The following is a 19,837-nucleotide window of genomic DNA, read 5'->3' on the forward strand; positions in this document are numbered from 1 at the left end:
TTTCAACCATATCAGATACTTTCTACGCTTTACACGAGACCAGCTATCCCGTCAAACGTTGTCTTGTCTTATAATTTTTTTCATAGAGACACTTCTGAAACATTGAAGTTCTTTTTTAAATAAAAACATTTCTTTGTGGGTGAAATTGCCTGTTTTGGCACATTATCCACGGTAATACAATCCAAGCAATACATTTCCTGTCTAATATACCAAAACCATATTCAATTTATTTTACTTTTGGAGATATTATTATTTCGCAGTTTCCTGCATGTTCTTTCATGCTAAAATGATTATATTTCGTGGGTAAATGTGACTAGGATTATATATTCGGAGAAACCTTTATATGGGAGCCACACGAAAACGTGGATCTATATATACAATGTTCCGCCACTGTTGCTGGAATCCATTACGAACTATAAATACCATTTCTTAGAAAAAACAAACAATAAGATGTGGCGAAAATTATCAAAATACTGAATACGGCTGTTCCAAGTTATCAAGCTCTACGTCAAATAATCGTCATTTCAACAGACAGTTGAACTTCTTTTAATAGATTTAGAATGTTATTCTGGTTATAAATATATATACTTTATGGGATGTACGACGTATATTTAGGGATGTTACAAACGGAATTACTTTGGTGTGAAAGAATGAGTGACGATTTATGACGTGACCCGTAACCAAAGTAGTAAAAAAGGTATCAAGAAATCACATGAAACAGAGCAGTTTTATAATGGCCGTTCATTTATTACAAACACATTAAGAAATACAAACAAAATATTGACCCTAAACAACCTGAAAATGTATATCAACACATAAGTATGGGTGCTCACATCCTTGAATTGTATGGGGTTGCGTTTGATTCTGATTTTACGTTTTTACACATTATAAACTAAAAAGAAAACAAAGTTTTTATTCCTACGAAAGACAATAAAGAAGCTTCATGTTTGTCGACTTTACTTGACCAAGAACCACGCTGCGTATTCGTAATTTTCAACTCATTATTTAAATGGACTACATTAAAGACACATAAAACTCACATTGACTAACTAGTTCGGTAATATGTGGCTTGAGATGTCTTTCAAATCGATATTCAGCTACACCAACAACCATGGAAGAATATCCCCTTACGTTATTGTTCGAGAGAACGCGTTGAATGGGCAAGAATAACTAATTTAATCTTATTACAATTATCTACATTAGTTTGTCATTACAACAATAGCTGCTTGTACAACTGTGAGCGAAATCTGAAACTGTGGCCTAATTGGCAATCATGTCATACCGACTGAGCGGACAAAATGCATCCAAAGTCGTTCGCATAGAATTGAACTGAAAATGGGCCAATCTTTGATTAAGTAGCTGCTTAGACAGACTAAAAATCATTGTTCGTTGTTGCTGTTGACCGTTGTCGTCTGTGGGGTTGGTTTTGTCTTTCCACCGTATCGTTACTGTTGCTTGTTATTTCTATTTTATTTTGTTGCTGTTGGTGTTGTTGTTTTGTTTTGACGCTGTCTGTTTAACCAAATAATTGGCCATAATCTCCATACAATGTATTGAGAACTACGAAATCACATGCAAAGGTACACTGAAATACAAAGTCGTTTTTTTGTTTACACAGTACACCCACACGCACTGGCACACGCACGCACACACACACACACATCCAGACTCACATCGACTCAGAAAATGCCATTCTTTTGCACATCCAAGTGTCTGGATGTGCGCTCATTCGTTCTGACAAAGTAAAAGATGTATCAATGAACGAGCGATTGACCAATGTTCACGTCCACACTCTGCTATACATACATGCACTCTCTCTCTCTCCCCACATACCAATTCAAACAAACAAGATTGACACGTGCTGTAACGGCAACATGTTGCTAAATATTGCGGCAACACGTTGCAGCCATACCAGCCATGATTCACTACCGGAAGTGCATTTCCCGCCATAAACTCTGCACAACAACTGTATGATCGTCGTGTGGTGAGCGAGCACAACAACGACTCACACACAAGAGCGACAACATAATGTCGGCAACATGGTGTTGCTGCCACACTCAGTTTCCAACTGTTGCTCGCTCGTGCGACGTCAACAATGCACCATCAACTCACACACACACACATTCATACACCTGGTCAGAGCAACAACTTACTACCACGACCAATTACCCTCTCAGCCCCAGTCCCCAGCTAACAATTCTATTCAGCCTGCCTTTAGCTTCAACCGGCACTCTGGCAACATATACGCCTGTGACCGACCATTGCCGCCAAGCTCTGTGTCACTGTGTGTTGCTTGCCATTGCCTTGGCTGGTTGGTTAGTTGGCTGACTGTCTGGTTGTTGCTGCTTCTTGGTACTCCCAGTCGAATGAGCTGAGCTGTGCTGTGCTGCACTGAGCAACTGTGTGAGTAGTTGGATGGATGGATACGTACGTACGTCGTACGTACGAATGCATGGCTGACTGACTGGATGGATGGATGGAAATTTGCCTTTTTCTTACGTAAATAAGAATTTTGGTTTTTGAAAATTCAGTTTGTATTCGACTACCAAATGCAACGAACGGGTTTAGCGCTAGTGCACCACACCACACAACACGGCAACGAAGCACCGAAGACGACGACGACGACGAAGAAGAAGAACGCCTCTCGAAGTAAGCAAAAGTGCATGCACATTGTATGCCAGTTGTGTCAGTAGTGTTGTTGCGGTCGACAACACCGTCAGTATCGTCGTCTGCGACGCTAAGGTGAATTGTGAAAACACGAAATAAAATTCGATTCAATGCAAAAATAACAGCGGCACAAACAAAAACAAGAAACCACCAATTTTCAGTGAAAGCAATAAAAGATCGACATCACCAAATCTCGTCTTTAGAATATTTCTTTTTTTTTCTTTCGCGGAATAGCCATCCATTCATCAGCGGAGTGCATTCGGAAAAGTCGAACAGACAATCGATTTGAATATTGGGTAAATGAATTGGATTTGTTTCCCTTTCGTTGTGGCAAGCGGACGAAAAACAAACGACAAAAAATACATAACCAAATGCAATAATTCTTCGCGGTCGCGTCTCTCTCTTTTTCTCCTCCTCATCCTCATACTCCTGTAAATTACATTTGGCAAAGCATAATAATTTTGTTTTTCAAATCAAATCGCAAGAAGCACATGAAGAAGAAGAAGAAGTGAAAATAAATTAAGTGTTTTGAAATATCGTGGGTGTTGTTATTTGTGTGTTGTTGCCGCCAGTATTTCGCACAGTTCTGTTTGTCACAGCGACGGCATTCAATTTTGTAAACGTATTCAGAAATTCAAAACCAAACAACCAAACTGACAAACAGTCAGCGCATCCAGACCTAAATAAGAAATATCGTGTTCGAATTAACTGTTATTCGAAACCTGAGTGGACAAACGGTAAATAAGGTAGGTTTGTTTTTTGCTTAAATCGAAATCAAGTTGACACCTGCTTAAGATTGAAAGAAATGAAAAGAAAAGAAATATCGAAAAAGAAAATGTTTATATTTTTGAATTCCATACGTATGTACTGACAGCTTTATCGAATAAATGTTCTCCGTGTCATGGCATTGAATTTCAAACATAAAAGTGCCAATTGAAACCATCCCACGAGTTCCTGCTGCTGCTACTGCTACTGCTGCATTACTGCGCCAGTGTTGGGCGGCAATTAGTTACAAATAATTAAAACACATTTTTGATCTATTAAAAAAGCTCAAGGTCAATTTGAGAAATGCCACAGCAACAGACAATAATATTTCCTGAAACTACTATTTATATTAAGATGGAAAGATACTCATACATACGTACATATATGAGAAACGCCATTAGTGTAGATTTCATTTCATTGTAATTTTATTTTGAAAGCAATAAAGCAAGCATGGTGCTCCTTGATTTCAAATATCAAATTTTGGAAAACCATTCATATGTGTATGGGAATTTTTTATTCCCCCTCTGAAAAAAATAAATTATTATGAATCGGACATAGTTTTTGTGAAAATTAGAATGTGGATAATTAAAATTAGTTGTGTTTTATTTTACCAAAAATAGTCAACATTAATCCCAGTAATTTTTTGATTTTAAAATACCATGTGATATCTTAGAGTGATGTTGTATAAAAATATTGCTAGTTATATAGTTACGATAGAGCAGCGAAGAATATGTATGTCATGCATTCAACTAATATAATGTCATTCTTTAAAATTGGAGTATTCATTTTTCTAAAACTGAGTAGCGACAGAGAAAATTTTAATATTTGAGTTTTAAAATAATTTGTTCAAAAGTTTAGTGAACTTTTTTTACATTAAAGCTGATGATACATAAGCGGCTTGGCATCAGTGCATGACATATTATGAGGGGAAGTCAGAGCTGAACTCAAATCCTTCCTTCGTTTTCCCTTTTAATTTGCTTGTGTTTTTTCACCGTGTGTCCTCGAAGATTATAAATTATTTATGGAAGTTTTTGTTAAGCTTTTTATACTCTCTACATATATAGTATATTTATTATTAAGTTAAAATTTGCATACAGTTGAATATTGTCTGCATTCAAGTTCGAACCATATCGGTCAAAGTTTTCGAATACCCCCATGTAATTGTACCTCTCCATATTTGATATTTTGCCGGTTTTAGCCGCACTATCTAATGGTACAGTTTTAAATTGAGATTTTTATACCCTACACTACAAGGTGGTCAGGGTATTATGCTTTTGTGCATTTGTTTGTAATAGGCAAAAGGAAACGAGATAGACCCATAGTTCTTTTTGATGATCTGCATAGAATCACATTCTGAGTCGATTTTTGCATGCGCGTCCGTCCGTCTGTCCATATATTTTTGTCAACAAAGTACAGGTCGCATTTTTTGCTCGAGTCAGATGAAATTTGCACAAATAATTTGTTTGACCCAAGGACGAACCCTATTGAAATTGGAGACAATCGGTCAAAATTTAGGTGTAACTCCCATACATATTTTCTTCCGATTTGCCCTATATTGTGCACCATAATATACCGTAATATGCACTCAGTACCAACGATATTTTGGGGAAAATATCAAATTCAGCTCCGAAATACCTTAGCCAAATTGTACTGAGATCTGTTCAGATTTGTTTATAGCTCCCATATATATATTCATCTGATTTCAAGTTAATTGTGCTCCAAATGGGTAATACAAGCCCGAATTGAAAAACACAAATGCCTCCACAAATTTAATCCTTTGGACAATAAATTATAACTATAATCATAGATGGTATGATTTAATTCTCACAAATTCCCCATAAAAACTTTTACTTTTTGATGTGAAGCTTTACTAAGAATGCAAAGTGGTGTAGGGTATCAAAAGGTCGACCCGCCCTACTTTAAGACTTTACTAGTTTAGAGTTTGCAATGTTATCTACCTCCTGTGGCAGAACTTTATCTATATAGATCTACTTTTTCGTATAGCCTCCATTTAATTATAACACTTGATATTCGGTATATTGACGATTTAGATTAGATTTTCCTCCATATCACGGTACCATCGTTCATTCGGTTTTCTGATGATTTTAGACAAACTTTCAAATGGCTTTGTTTAAAATTCGGTTTGTAGAGTTTGTAATGTGTCTGTCTTTTGTTGCAGAAGAAACAGATGGTTGTGTATCACAATCGGGGAACCTACAAATATTTGGCATATTGGTGATTTTAACCACATTTTTTAAACATAATTTTTTCCTTTTTGTGATACCCTACACCCTTTGCATATTAAGTAAAAATAAAAGTTTTTATTGCAAATTTTTGAGAATTAAAACACACCAACTATGATTATAGTTATAATTTTAAGTCCAAAGGAACTAATATATGAGAGGAATATCCTTCTCTGAATCAATTTCTACTAAATTTGCTTGGGCTTGTATTACCCATTTAAGAATTAACTTGAGAACGGATAAAAATATATATGATAGCTATATCCAAATCTGAACCGATCTAGTTAGGATTTAGCAAAGGTATTTCTGAGCAGTACTTGATATATTTCCCCAAATATCGTTATTGCAGAGTGCTTATTACAGCTGCGGAGTACAAAGATAACAAATCGGATGAACAATACATATGGGAGCTATAGCTATATCTGAACCGATTTCGATAAAATTTGGCACACTTTTTTAGGCCTAATTTACAAACATATTTAATTTTTATACGAAGTGTCAAGATTTTAGCTGTACCCGTTCACAAAATACCAAAAGTTACGAAATGTAGTGTTTTTTAGTGATTTTATAATGCTTCTATTCTGAATTTCTAAAAACACTCCCTTTCCACCAACATTGACCCACATGCAAAATATCGAAATTCGTTTCGCTTGGTAGTTGATGAATCAGTCAGTCAGTCTCTCATTTTTTTACAGATGTATGATAGATGATTTTATATTGGATTTTAGTTATTGCGAAGGTCATGACGGCATCTTTCGGTCTAAGAAGTCGTAATTTTATATTTTTTAATCCTAATAGATAGAACACATCGTACCAAAAACTATTCAATGTTTTGGAATTACCCCCATAGGCCTTCTCCTTCTTATCAGATGAAATATTTTTTTTTAATTTTAATTCGTAACCAGTAGAAACCTATCTGACATTCTGTCTTAACAGGCATTTGCACATCGACGGTGTAACGCTACCGCTAAATTTTAGGGATTTTTAGGACAACCGATGTTTATACTATCCACCATTCTATGGAGGATATATTAGCTTTGTCATTCCGTTTGTAACTCCTCGAAATATTCATGATAGACCCTACAAAGTATATATATTCTGAATCAAAGTAAAATTCTAAGACGATTTAGCGATGTCCGTCTGCTTGTTGTAATTAAGATATTTTTTTAAAGGAATTGAGATATAGGGCTACACATTTTGCACACATGTGTATTCTACCAGTAGACAGCTTTTATATGGAGCTATATAACGGTATCTCCCGATATTCGTTTTTTTTTTTTTTTTTTTTTTGATGATTCTAGAGACATAATTCACCCGAATTGTTTAAAATTTCGCATTCGAAGTTTGTAATGGGTATTACAGCTTATGCCTAAAAATTTCGTATGCAGATCTCCATATAACGGTACCTCCCTATATTCGATGCTTTGATGATTTTAGCGCATTACTCACCCGAATTGTTTCAAATGTCGTATTCAAAGTTCGTAACGGGTAATACACCTATGAGATAAAGTTTCATTGAAGTCCCGCGCCGTCGTGTAGCCCCCATATTACGGTACCTCCCGATATTCTGTATTTTGATGATTTTAGCGACATTATTCGCCGGAATTGTTTTAAATTTCTTATTTGAAGATTTTAAAGGGTACTACAGCCTATTACAAAAAGAATTACGTATGCAGGCCCACGTCTTCGTATATTTAAAAAAATTTCCAGTATCTTCTAAATTGTGGGGAGTATTAAAAGTTAGGCCCGGCCGAACTATTTTTTTTTTTTTTTTTTTTTTTTGAAACTGCCATATGGCAGTTTTTTTAAAGAACACAAACAAATATAACTTTCTTTTTTACAACTTTTTTCTAGACAAACTCGGATAAGTAGAAAGTAATAGTCGACAAATTATAGTTTGTTTATATATTGATTTTGAAGGATATATTGACATTTATTTCTCTGTTTTACTAGTTTTATTGTTAATAAGAAAAGATGAAAGCTAATGGCAATGACAATATATATTTCCGCGCAAATGCAATTGCAGGTGGTGTTAGAATATCTGTATGTACCCTAATATTCGGTGCATGCATTCTATATAATGCTTAGTAAACCTGTCAATTTTACTTTTAATTTTCTTAAATTTAATTTTGAGGAAATCATCAACAGAATATGTGTTGTTGCCAAAAAAGAAACGCTTACGCCAACCATCCCTCGCATTATTTTGGCAACGGTGTAAGGTGCAATTGACTGGCAACGCTTACAATTGAAAGTATTTATTTACGTCTATGTTCTGCTCTTTATGTACAACAATAACGTATAGTATTTGTTGCAATAATAAAATCGAAACTGAATACATTACATAGACACTTGGCCGGATGGTAATTCTATAGACTTTGTGGCGCGCAGCATCCGATAATGATGATTATTGGTGTATTTGACCAATACAAAACTTCTTTGAAATTCTAAACAATCATCGAAAATAAAAGGTTAGAAGAATACATACAAGGAATAAATACCAGATCGTATTGATTTTTAAGTTGAAAATATAACAAAACAATAAAAGTTCAGCTGGGAACTTTTAATACCATCCACCATGTGGAAGGAACTTGCAAATTTTCCGAAAAGTATCACTAAAATGAAAACAGTTATACGGGGGCTATAAGAAGACTTGAACCTGCCTGCATAAGTATTTTTTGTCATAGGCTGTAGTACAAATCCGGAATAATGTCGCTAAAATCATCCAAATGCCGAATATAGGGTGGTATCGTTATATGTGGGTTATACGAAGACCCATTACAAACTCTCTAAACGAAATTTGAAACAATTCCGGTGAAAAATGTCAAAGTACCAAATATTGGGTGGTTCCGTTATATGGGGGCTATACGAATACGCGGACCATCATGGTCCATTTTCTAACTGATAATAGACCACTATACTATCAATTAAAGCTTTTATTATTATTAATTAATTAATTAATTAAATTTTCTCTTTATAGAAGTACAAAATCGCATTTTGTTTGTAGAAGTACAAAACCTTTTTGACACCTGTTTAGAAATTTCAATTTACGTTTAAAAACATAATTCAGTACTTAAAAATTATTGTAATAGCTGTTAAAATAGAGCGCCAGAAATAAGTATCGTTTTGATTGCCCAAAGACGAGTTTCGTTGGAAGCGTGATCTTGCTTAAGAATTTTTTTCTGAACAGATTGGAAATCAGTGGACTATCAAATTTGCAATCGGTCACAATCGGAAAAATTAAAGCCCGGTCAAAAATCTATGCACTTCATCACATTGTGGTACAGGGTAATATTTCGGTAACAGGCAAAAAAAGACGACTAGAGGATAATTTACAAGGAATAACTTTTTAAGTCGATTTGTATTTGTCCGTCCGCCCATGCATCTGTCCGTCCATATATTTTTTTGAACAAAGTACAGGTCGCATTTAAGATGAAATTTGGTACAATTCGTTTGTTCGGTTCAATTTTGAAGTGGTGAAAATCGGTTCAGATTTAGATATAGTTCCTATAATATCCTCGTCCGATTTCAAGTCTATTGTTGACCAAATGTATAATATCTGTCCAAATATGATGGATTTTGGCACATTATTTAGTAGTGAAAATCGGTTGTGTTAAACCTACATTTAATTCTCCAAAAGCAATAATATGCATTTTAGAACAATGTTATTCCGTATAGAATACAGTATAGAAATAACATTGTCAAATTTTGTCGAGATCATGAGTTGAATGTTCACCCATGTCTCGTAGCCTTTCCCCTGCTATAGCGGTGCAGTGGCATAATAGGTGTGTAATTGTTTCATTCTCATCCTCACACAGCCTGCACTATTCGACATTAGAGTTATTGATACCTTGCACAGTGGTTCGTTGTACCACCTCGCTTTGGTTTTCTCACTGAAGAGTCGGTTCATCGGCTTTCTTATTTCCCTAAATATTACAATGAACAATCGCTGTTGTGTTCATGTCGGGTAGAATGCAGCATATCCTGTTCTGACAGCCTCATTGCACTTCGTGCAGAATGGTACTGTATGCTAAGTTCGACTGAAGCGATATTTAGCATTACATTTAAGGATGCTTGCGATGTACTGTTGATGCGCCTTTCGCCATCTGTCCCTTTGCGATTTTGTTCCATCATAAATAACAGTCCAAAATTCTGCCCGAATTGTGCCATCCACTACTGGTGGAATGAACTGGTCCGGTGTGTACTTAGGTGTGAACAGTACCAACTCGATCTTTGTTGTGTTGACCCCTAACCTGGTACTGCGTTCCCATCCCGACATCTTCATGAATGCACACTGCATAGGCTATGATACCGATGCCGATAGTAAATAAATCGGATATGTAAAGCGAAATATATACAATGTTTATATACAAAGAAAAGGGATGTTAGCTGGAATGCTTACAACTCAAGAATGGCTGGACCGATTTTGACAAATTTTGTCATTTCAGAATGCCCTCTTGCCATAAAAGCATAAAATTTAAAAAATCACATAAAAAATGGCAATAATTATTTTAATATAGATTTTGTAGTATTTTGTGACATTTTTTTTATTTTTTTCATATTTTTTATCGCATGCGATTTTTTCAATTTGACTTATAATATTGAAGTGTATATTTTGTAATATTTTTTCACTTTACAACACAGGTTGGGTTATTATATACAGATTGCAATTATCGTCCGATTCTCACGAAAATTTTCACAAGGGTAGGGTTAGGCTCAGAAGGGCTACTCCTATTGTTTTCAAAGATGTAAGCAATATATTTAGGGGTTGAAATGGCCAACAACTAAAAATGTTCCCGATTTTGCAGCCGTTATAAAGGTCACAAATAGAAACCAAAGTACACGAAATCTCGCATGAAGTTAGAGTTTAGGACAGCGGGTAGAATGGACCACTACTTTTGTGTGAGAAAATACAAACACTACTTACAGGCGATATCCTCAGACATATGGCTACAGAGGGTATATAAAATTTGATACGGTCATAACGTGCCTAGTCGAAATAACGGTTTTAGACCCTGGGTCTCTTTGTACCAAATCCGTTTCAGAACATTTGGAGTCTATCTAAAAATTTCCGCCCGTCCGTCTGTTTGTCTGGCTGACGCAATATTTTTGTCAAACTTAGATCGAGTTCGGAGATGGGCAATATCTGTCCACCCCTTCTGGTACCTCCCCCACAAAGGGTCGAAATTTTCAAAAAATTATTTTTTGCACAGAAAGAGAAAGAGAGATTTTGCTCCAACTTTGCAAATCCTAATATTTGCGTTAATGCTTAGTCAGGTGTGAATATGGACAATATCGGTCCACTCCGCAAATGATCAAAATTTTGAATAATTACAACTCTCATAAAATGTGATGTAAGAGTCCGATTGTCTTGCAATTTCACACATCCCAATATTTATATTAACCCAAAGTCTGGTGTTAAGATGGACAATATCGGTCCACTCATTTTTGTACCTCCCCCACAAAAGGTCGAAATTTTCAAAAAATGTATTTTTTGCACAGAAAGTGAAAAATCCGATTTTTCTCCAACTTTGCATATCCTAACAAAGGTTCAAAATTTGTAATAGTTATAACTCTTATAAAATGTGATGTAAAAATCCGATTGTCTTCAAATTTTACACATCCTACTATTTTTATGAACCCAAGATCTGGCAGTAAGACGGAATATATCGATCCACTTCATATGGTACCTCCCCCACAAATGCTCAAAATTTTGAATATCCATGAAGTTCATAAAAAGCAAAATCAACATCCGATTTCATTCAGATATGCCACATCTCAATATTTCCATCAACACAAGATCTGTTATAAAGATGATAGAGATCGGACAATTTCTTTTGCTACTTGCCCCACATAGGGTTCAAAATTTTGAAAAACATAACACTCAAAGAAAGCGAAATAAGCAAACAACTTCACACTCACAAAAATTTTTGCTAACACAAAATATGCGTAATATGCATTCCACAAGAATTATATTTGGTACCAGATTTCAGATACAGATAGAATCAATTAAGATTTAAATGTAACCTCCATACATACATCTTTATCAGATTTCACGGTTATTGTTCACAATATATGTAATATCACCTCAATTTAGATAGATTTTTGTAGATTCAACAGATAGCTATGATACGCATTCAACTAAGGTTAATAGTTGGTATGATCTACTTCGGCTCGCCCAACTTTTGACATATCCTTACAAGATTTTTTTTTAATTTGGGACCGATCGTATTAATAAAAAATTTACATGTCTAAAGGACAGTTATGTACGTTGCTTCACGTCTTGGTATGGCTCCCATTTATACTTGTATGATTTTTAAAGGATTTAACTGCATTCGCCGAAAGATTTCTCTGACATTTTTATCTTGAATATTGAATCTCGATCATTTTATTTTTAAATCTCATTTAATCTTAACGATCTCAAGATCATTAAAATTTTCTGTATTATTGGACATATTTTCAATACGAACCATAACCTCAGATTCATGTTATTTCCTTCAAAATTTCTTTACTTCATTGCAACACAGACGGCGTTGCATGGATTCCGCATAAAAAATAAATTTCAACATTAAGTGGGACATTTCGTGTAGAGGCACACTATTCACATTTTCATTTTTTCTTATCCACAAACAAAGGGGCAAGGATATAAATCCAACTCGCAACAGGACTGTTTGATAAAAACAAAAAGGAAAAACATGTCTGACCGAATCGAGAATGAAACATTCATTAGATCAAGTTCCGGTCCCCCAATTAAAATTGTGCAAATTTTCAAAATGTTTGCGTGCAAATGCAAAATTGCACAAAATGTGGCAGGTTGGAGGCGCATGCTTGCACTCACGTGCATTTTGTGGGTGTTTCCAAATATACTTGATTGCAGAGGACTAAATTCGTTAAAAAGAAAATGTAGAATAATCTCGACCTACATTAAGTGGCCCACAAAAAAAACATGTCTATGCAATTAGGACCAAGTCGGCCGCGAGAAAAAGTCCATTACATAATAAATACATTTTCGGAAAGTCGTGTACATATCCCGCATTTACTCGCACATATAAGATGTATGTAAATTTGTCGTGCTTTGAAATTCTTGCTTTCCTTTTGTATTTTTGCATATTTGGATATTCGAAATATTTTACACAATCGTAATGACGTCGAATTTAAAAAATATAATGTAAAGTGGAATATATCACAATAGCAATATTGATAACTATTCCGTTGGATAGTTTTTATAGCCTTTAACATACTAACATAATTTGTCATTCCTTTTGTAGCTTTCGAAATAATAAGTTTGAAAAATTGGATATATCTGTAGAATATTCCGTACGATCGTTACTTATCTAAGGGAGCTTTTTTAAAATTCGGCAATGGAAGTATTTCACTCTGTGGAAGACAATAGACTACATAGGACCACGTTTTTCTATAGAACCCATGTAACGGTACTTACTGGTATTCGGTATTTTTATGATTTTACCTGCAAGGGAAGTGTTTAAAATTTGAGAATTAAAACTCGCAGTAGTTACAAACACATGTGGTAGAATATTGTCTATGTCGGTTAACGTTTTGATATAGCCCCACATAACAGTACCACCCACTTTACATATTTCAATAAAATGAAAGGTAAATGATCCAATTTTGGTTAAGTTTTGCAAATCTAAACCAAAATGCTAATATTTCTATCAGTGCTAAGTGGGGTGCGAAAATGGACAATATCTGTATACTCCATCGAGTACTTCCCCCACAAAGGGTCAACATTTTGAATAATCATAACTTTTATAAAATGTGAAAAAAGAGTCTGATTGTCATTAAATTTCACACATCTCAATATTTGTACCAACACAAGCCCACACCTTTTGGTACCTCCCCCACAAAGGATCAATATTTTGAAATAGCATAAAACTCATAGAATGCGAAATGAGCATACGATTCCATTCACACTCGGCACATCTCAATAGTTATATCAACACAAGATCTTATGTATATATGGAATATATCGGACCACTCCTTCTGGTACCTCCTCCAAAAAGGGTCAAAATTTTGGTTACTTATAATATGTCTCGAATGGAGTATCCGATTTGGTACATCATAATATTACCATCAAACTTGGATCGAGTTCAGAGATGAAAAATATCGGACCACTCCTTCTGGTACCTCCCAACACAAGGTCAACATTTTAAAAACTTTGCAAATTTTTTATTTTTATCAAGTCTAAGTCAGTTGCGCAAATTAACAATACTTCCCCACTCCATCAAGTACTTCCCTCACAAAGGGTAACAATTCTGAATAATTTTAACTTTTATAAAATGTGAACTTCGCATATCTTAATATATCTACCAGTACAACACCGGATTGAACGGACCACTCCTACTGGTACCTTCCCCACAACTGTCCAGCATTTGGTATAACCATGAAGCTCATAAAATGCGAAATGAGAATTACTTTTAAACTAGGTATTTCTTAATATATCTATCAACACAAGATCTGGTGTAAAGTTGAAACATATCGGTTCATTTCTTCTGCTACTCCTTCACAAAGGGTCACAATTTTCCGTACTTATATCTCTCATAACTTGCAAAACAAGTTAGTGAACTTCGTATTTGTGAATATTTCTTTCAACCAGAGATCTGATGTGAATATGGAATTCCGCCCACTTCTGCTGGTACCTCCCTTCTGGTAAATGGTTAAAATTTGGACCTCTGTAAAGGGTCAACAGTTTGAATATTCATAATTCATGTCAAATATATATTTGAATGAACAAACATTGGCTGAGCATCTCTCGGCAAAACCGACAGATACTATTTTGTTGCTACTATTGTTTTTTTTTTATTTCCTTTGTGGAAAATAATAAAAGTTTGTCGTGGCAGAATTACAGATGTATACATTTAAAGAAATCATTCGAAACATAGTGTTGCTAACCGATTTCCAATGAAAGTTTATTATTTTTTTTTTTTTTTGCTCTCAGTATAGAACGCTGCAATGGTCCAAATGAACAATAATTAACTCTTGTCTATGTTTAAAACAAAACTGCCACCTCTCACTTATATGATGCATACAATGTATTGTGTTTATTATTTGACGTCCCCCATTCTGGGGCATATTCACATTCAAATTTTATAAATATTTGTCTTCGGATTTGTGCAAAGATAACATTGTCATCAATAACGCATCCATATACTCCATAAATTTCACACTCTCATTTTGTTTGCATTTGTGGATAAATGTCCGGCTACCCTGGTGGCAAAAATAAATAAACTATTGGAGATTGATTAATCGATTAACAAGTAAAAAAACATTAAGTTCGGCCGGGCCAAACTTTTAATACCCTCCACCCTAGGGTAAAAGAACATTAGAAGAAATGTGGCAAAAAACATTAAAATGCCGAATATCGGGAGGTACCGTTATATAAGGGCTACACCAACACGTGCACCTATAATTACAATGTTTCGCCACACGAACTAGGACCCATTATGACCCACAAATACCAACTTTTACACAAATCAGTGAAAAAAATGTGGCATAAATCATCAAAATACCGAATATCGGGAGGTACCGTTATATGGGGACTATACCAGAACGTGGACCTATACATGCAATGTTTTGCCACACGCTCAGGGACCCGTTGTGACCTACAAATACCAATTTTCAGACAAATCCGTGAAAAAATGTGGCATAAATCATCAAAATACCGAATATCGGTAGGTACCGTTATATGGGGGCTATACCAAAACGTGGACCTATACATGCAATGTTTTGCCACACGCTCAGGGACCCGTCATGACCTACAAATACCAATTTTCAGATAAATCCGTGAAAAAATGTGGCATAAATCATCAAAATACCGAATATCGGGAGGTACCGTTATATGGGGACTATACCACGTGGAACGTGGACCGATATATCTCATTTTCAATACCAACCATCCTAGGGACAATACACACACTTGTGCCAAATTTCAAAGGTCTACGTCAAATAATGTGGGCTCTATCGTGATTTCAACAGACAGACAGACGGACAGACAGACAGACAGACAGACGGACATCGCTAAATCGTCTTAGAATTTTATGCTGATTATGAATATATATACTTTATGGGGTCTACGACGAATATTTAGAGGTGTTACAAACGGAATGACAAAGTTAATATACCCTCCTACCCATGGTGGAGGGTATACAAATGAAAACGACTTGTAGGTGCCGATAGATTCACGGATAAATCATTTTAGGATTTCCATTTTTTGTTTGCATAGTGTGTGTCACGTGTACGGAAATAGCATCAAATTTTAGAAGAGATTTGATTTGTTCGAATTGGTCACCTTTTGGTGGGCATTGTGCGCTGGAACTTCGAGCGAGGAACTTCATTTTGTAACCATTCTTGGGTTGGGCTGAGTGCGATGGTGCTGAATCCTGTTGGAATGTCCAAGTTTTGCGGCCAAAATGTTTGCGTGCCCAAGGCTTTAATACACCCTTCAGAATATTTTCGCCATAATATTCGGCATTTATTCTGATGCCACGGCCGATTAAAACGAGCGGAGAGCGACCATCGGCTGTTATGGCGGCCACACCGTCACCATGGCCGGCGCTTGAGTTCACATTTTCAGCACATTTTCAGCTGACCTCTTTGGCAAGTAAACACGAGCCATTTTTCGGCCACTGCGACGCTGGTTTCGATCAAGTCACTTCTTTACATTTGGAACCATTTCTGCTGTTTTCTTCCGTCCACTTCCTTGACGTCGGGCTACGCTACCGTCGGTAACGAGCGATGGTACGAGACACAAAGATTTATTCACATTTAAATGCTGGAGTGCTCTAACAATAGCCACTTGTTGTTTTCCAGCCAAATATAAAGAAATCATACTATCACTCTTGAATTCCATTACGAATAACTTTTTTCGGGAAAATTCTCACCAAATAATGTCGCTAAAATCATCAAAATACCCTTACATGGGAGCTTTCCGAAGTCGTGGACCCCCATATGCAATTACAGCAGTGTCAATAGCGAACTACAAATACGAAATATGAAACAATTTTGGCGAATAATATTGCTAAAATCATCAAAATGCCGAATGTATGGAGGTACTGTTATATTAGGGCTATACCAAAACGTGGACCTATATAGTTCATATTCAATACCAAAAGTCCTGTAGACCAAACACACATCTGAGTAAAATTTTATCAACCTACTTCAATTGGCCCGGAAGCTACAGTGATTTCCATAGACAGATGGACATCACTAAATCGATATAGAATTATATGCTGATCAAGAATATGTATACTTTGTAATGCCTAAAATGTTTATTTCGGAATAACAAATTTAATATACCCTCCATACTATAGTGAAGGGTATAAAAATGGAATACTTCGGTCGACTATATCTGGTACCGCACGCATATTTTAACATTTTCTAAAAATAGTCGAAACTTGGCACGTCGCAATATTTATATCTTAGTTATTTAGATCCGATACGAAATGGACAATATTGGCACATTGGTTCCGAACCTTTCCCATATAATGAAAGAAAATCCCCTAATTCTCTAAAGTACAAAATTAATTCGATCTGTACAAAAGTTACAAAGATGCGAATCGTAAATTATAGTTTTTTTCCCCTGTACAAAAACAGCATAATAGTATTGTTTTCACTTTCCTGCAAAATAAGGAAATTATTTTTAGGACATTCCCATATTAAAGTACCGATACAGACCCTTATAATTGCTATTTCCATTCATGGCAATATATACAAACCTACATACTTACGAACGATAAAAGTTTTTCTTCAAAAGGTTGCTGACACTCTGCTCGGTCTGCATAATCTCGGGTAACACGCTTCTGAAAATTGTCTAAACAAATACAATGTTGCGCAAATATTTTCGCATACATTTCACAGAGCCCAGCGACAGACTCTCAGACGACCTTAAAAAGTCTCCAGCTACGCCACAATCCCAAACTCAAATCGAATCGATAAACGATTGTTTTTTTTTTGTTTCGTTTTTGCTTACCAATCGAAATCGAGTGAACGTGGTGCGAACCAACATTGTTAGGTGGTGTCTGTCTGCAAAAACCAAAAAAAAAAAAACAAGATCTGATCGTCGTTAGTCATTCACATCGAAATTGAATTTATTTACTCGCATAATTGTTTTTATTATTTACGGTATCTGTCTGCGCCTTCGCTGTCTGTCCGTCTAGACTCTTGGATCTGAGACAGCAAAAAACAAAACATAACCTTAGACAATATTCAGCTGCGGCAACAGAAGGAGCTGATAGACAGAAACCAATCCAAACTGAAAATAAAACAAAAACAACAACAACATGAAAACTGCAATTCTTGAAACGCCCTCGCACATTTGTGGCAGTTCCAAATTATTTGTGGCAAAACAAAAATAACAACAACAACATGAAGTGTTATTTTTGCAAACCAATTCCCGTGAAGGTGAAGAACTTTTTTATGGAGTGTCGAATTAACTGTAGTTCCAATGAAACTACAATTCTATACTGACACATGTATGGGGTGTTGATGCATGTACATGTGTGTGTGCATGCCTTAATGCTAGTTGCATAACCAAATGTAGACTCAAGTTGTGTTCCACAATAAATCGACTGTAAGTGCTTCCCGTTATTGGATGTGGCATATAAACATTTCAATTTAAAATAAACAAAATAATTTTGAAAATTGCATCAAGTTCGATCGATTTGAATGAATAACAAATAATTGTTCATGAATATCATCGGCTGTTATGTGTAAACGTTGTGTTGTGATTTAGCCACTACTTTTGTTAACGTCTTGCTTCATGATCTAGTAGATTTTCGATAATCCGCATCCTATTTCTGTTATAGATGGGAATGAAGGTATTTAAGTTAGGAATGTTGCCTCAGGAACCCCCTACCTGTTCAATCAATTTCTGGAAATCTCCTCTGACTCTCGCTGAGTTTGGATTGTAGTGAGACTACTATCTCACTCTCTCAGGATACCACTCGCGCTGTTCAGATGCAGAGATTTTCTTTCCAGACTTTAGAGCTTTTCCGACTCTGGGGCCAAATCACCGCAGTCGAAATCGAGTACTTCAGCATCGTAATGTAGTTTACGCGGATCACCACAGTCGTTATCGTTTTGATTTTACATGAAGTTGTACACGATAGGTAGTATGCTATCGAAAACAAAGTATGTAGTGATTTTTGTGAGGAAAAAAAAGGCAAACAAAAAGAGACAAGGAGTTGGCGAAAGTGTAAGTTTTATACTATTTTAAATAGAATCACTTACACCACTTCAGGCAATGTTAAAGGACTGAATTTGTCACGAATATTTTTGGGTTGTATTGGGGGTATTATAAGTTTGATTGGGACAAAAATTATGTAACACCACGAAATATTGGTTTCCCACATATATGAATGTTCCTATCTCGCCGAGCTGAGTCGATCTAGCTATGTTTGTCCCTCCGTTCGTCTGTCCATCTTAATTTGTAATCACTGTACAGGTCGCAATTATTGCTTTTGGAGATGATCGCACAATATTTAGGGGCGAAATGGACCAAAAACTGAAAAAAATTCTCAAAAAGCCATCGGATAATAATTAGTGATAGACCATAACATCATAGATCATAACATTTGTATTAAATAAATGCCGATAGTAAACATATCGGATATATTTAGCGAAATATATACAATGTGTACAGGGTGAGATAAAAAATATGCAACAAAGTCAAACACCATTTTTTTAAATTTTATTGAATGAAAACAAAAAATGTCGGAAATAGCATCAAATTTTAGAATAAGTTAAGATTTGTTCGAATTGGTCACCTTTGGCACGAATTATGGCCAATGAAACCGTCACATGCGGTATTTTGGCCAATTCCTGGCGAAGCGCTTGCTTGAGGTGATCGACACTTTGGTATTTTTTAGTGTCCTTTTGTAACCATTCTTGGGTGACGCGTGCTGAGAGCTGAGTCCTGTTGGAATGTCTTAGGACTGCGGCCAAATGTTTGCGTGCCCAAGGCTTTAATACACCCTCCAGATTATTTTCGCGATAATATTCGGCATTTATTCTGACGCCACGGATGAGCGAGCGGAGAGCAACCATCGGCTGTTATGGCGGCCCACACCATCACCATGACCGGCGTTTGAGTTCTGGTGGCCAACCGAAGGTGCACATTTTCAGCTGACCTCTTTGGCAAGTAAACACGA

General features: G+C 35.8%; 1 protein-coding gene and 1 long non-coding RNA gene across 2 annotated transcripts in view; one reads left to right on the forward strand and one right to left on the reverse strand.

Annotated features, from left to right (window-relative positions):
- The first annotated feature begins 2,517 nt into the window (after positions 1–2,517).
- The window catches only part of LOC101890976 (uncharacterized membrane protein DDB_G0293934), a 106,771-nt gene continuing 89,451 nt past the window's right edge, over positions 2,518–19,837 (forward strand). Inside the window, exon 1 of the mRNA XM_059126541.1 lies at positions 2,518–3,413. The gene's annotated coding sequence lies outside the window, so the exon portion shown is untranslated. The remainder of the gene's footprint in view (positions 3,414–19,837) is intronic.
- The window catches only part of LOC109614356 (uncharacterized), a 37,818-nt gene continuing 21,471 nt past the window's right edge, over positions 3,491–19,837 (reverse strand). The window contains exons 2-3 of the long non-coding RNA XR_002195517.2: positions 3,813–3,956; positions 3,491–3,769 (exon numbers count right to left, since the gene is read on the reverse strand). This is a non-coding gene — a long non-coding RNA (uncharacterized LOC109614356). The remainder of the gene's footprint in view (positions 3,770–3,812; positions 3,957–19,837) is intronic.

The sequence above is a fragment of the Musca domestica genome, unplaced genomic scaffold (assembly GCF_030504385.1).
Source record: "Musca domestica strain aabys unplaced genomic scaffold, Musca_domestica.polishedcontigs.V.1.1 10, whole genome shotgun sequence".
Taxonomy (NCBI): domain Eukaryota; kingdom Metazoa; phylum Arthropoda; class Insecta; order Diptera; family Muscidae; genus Musca; species Musca domestica.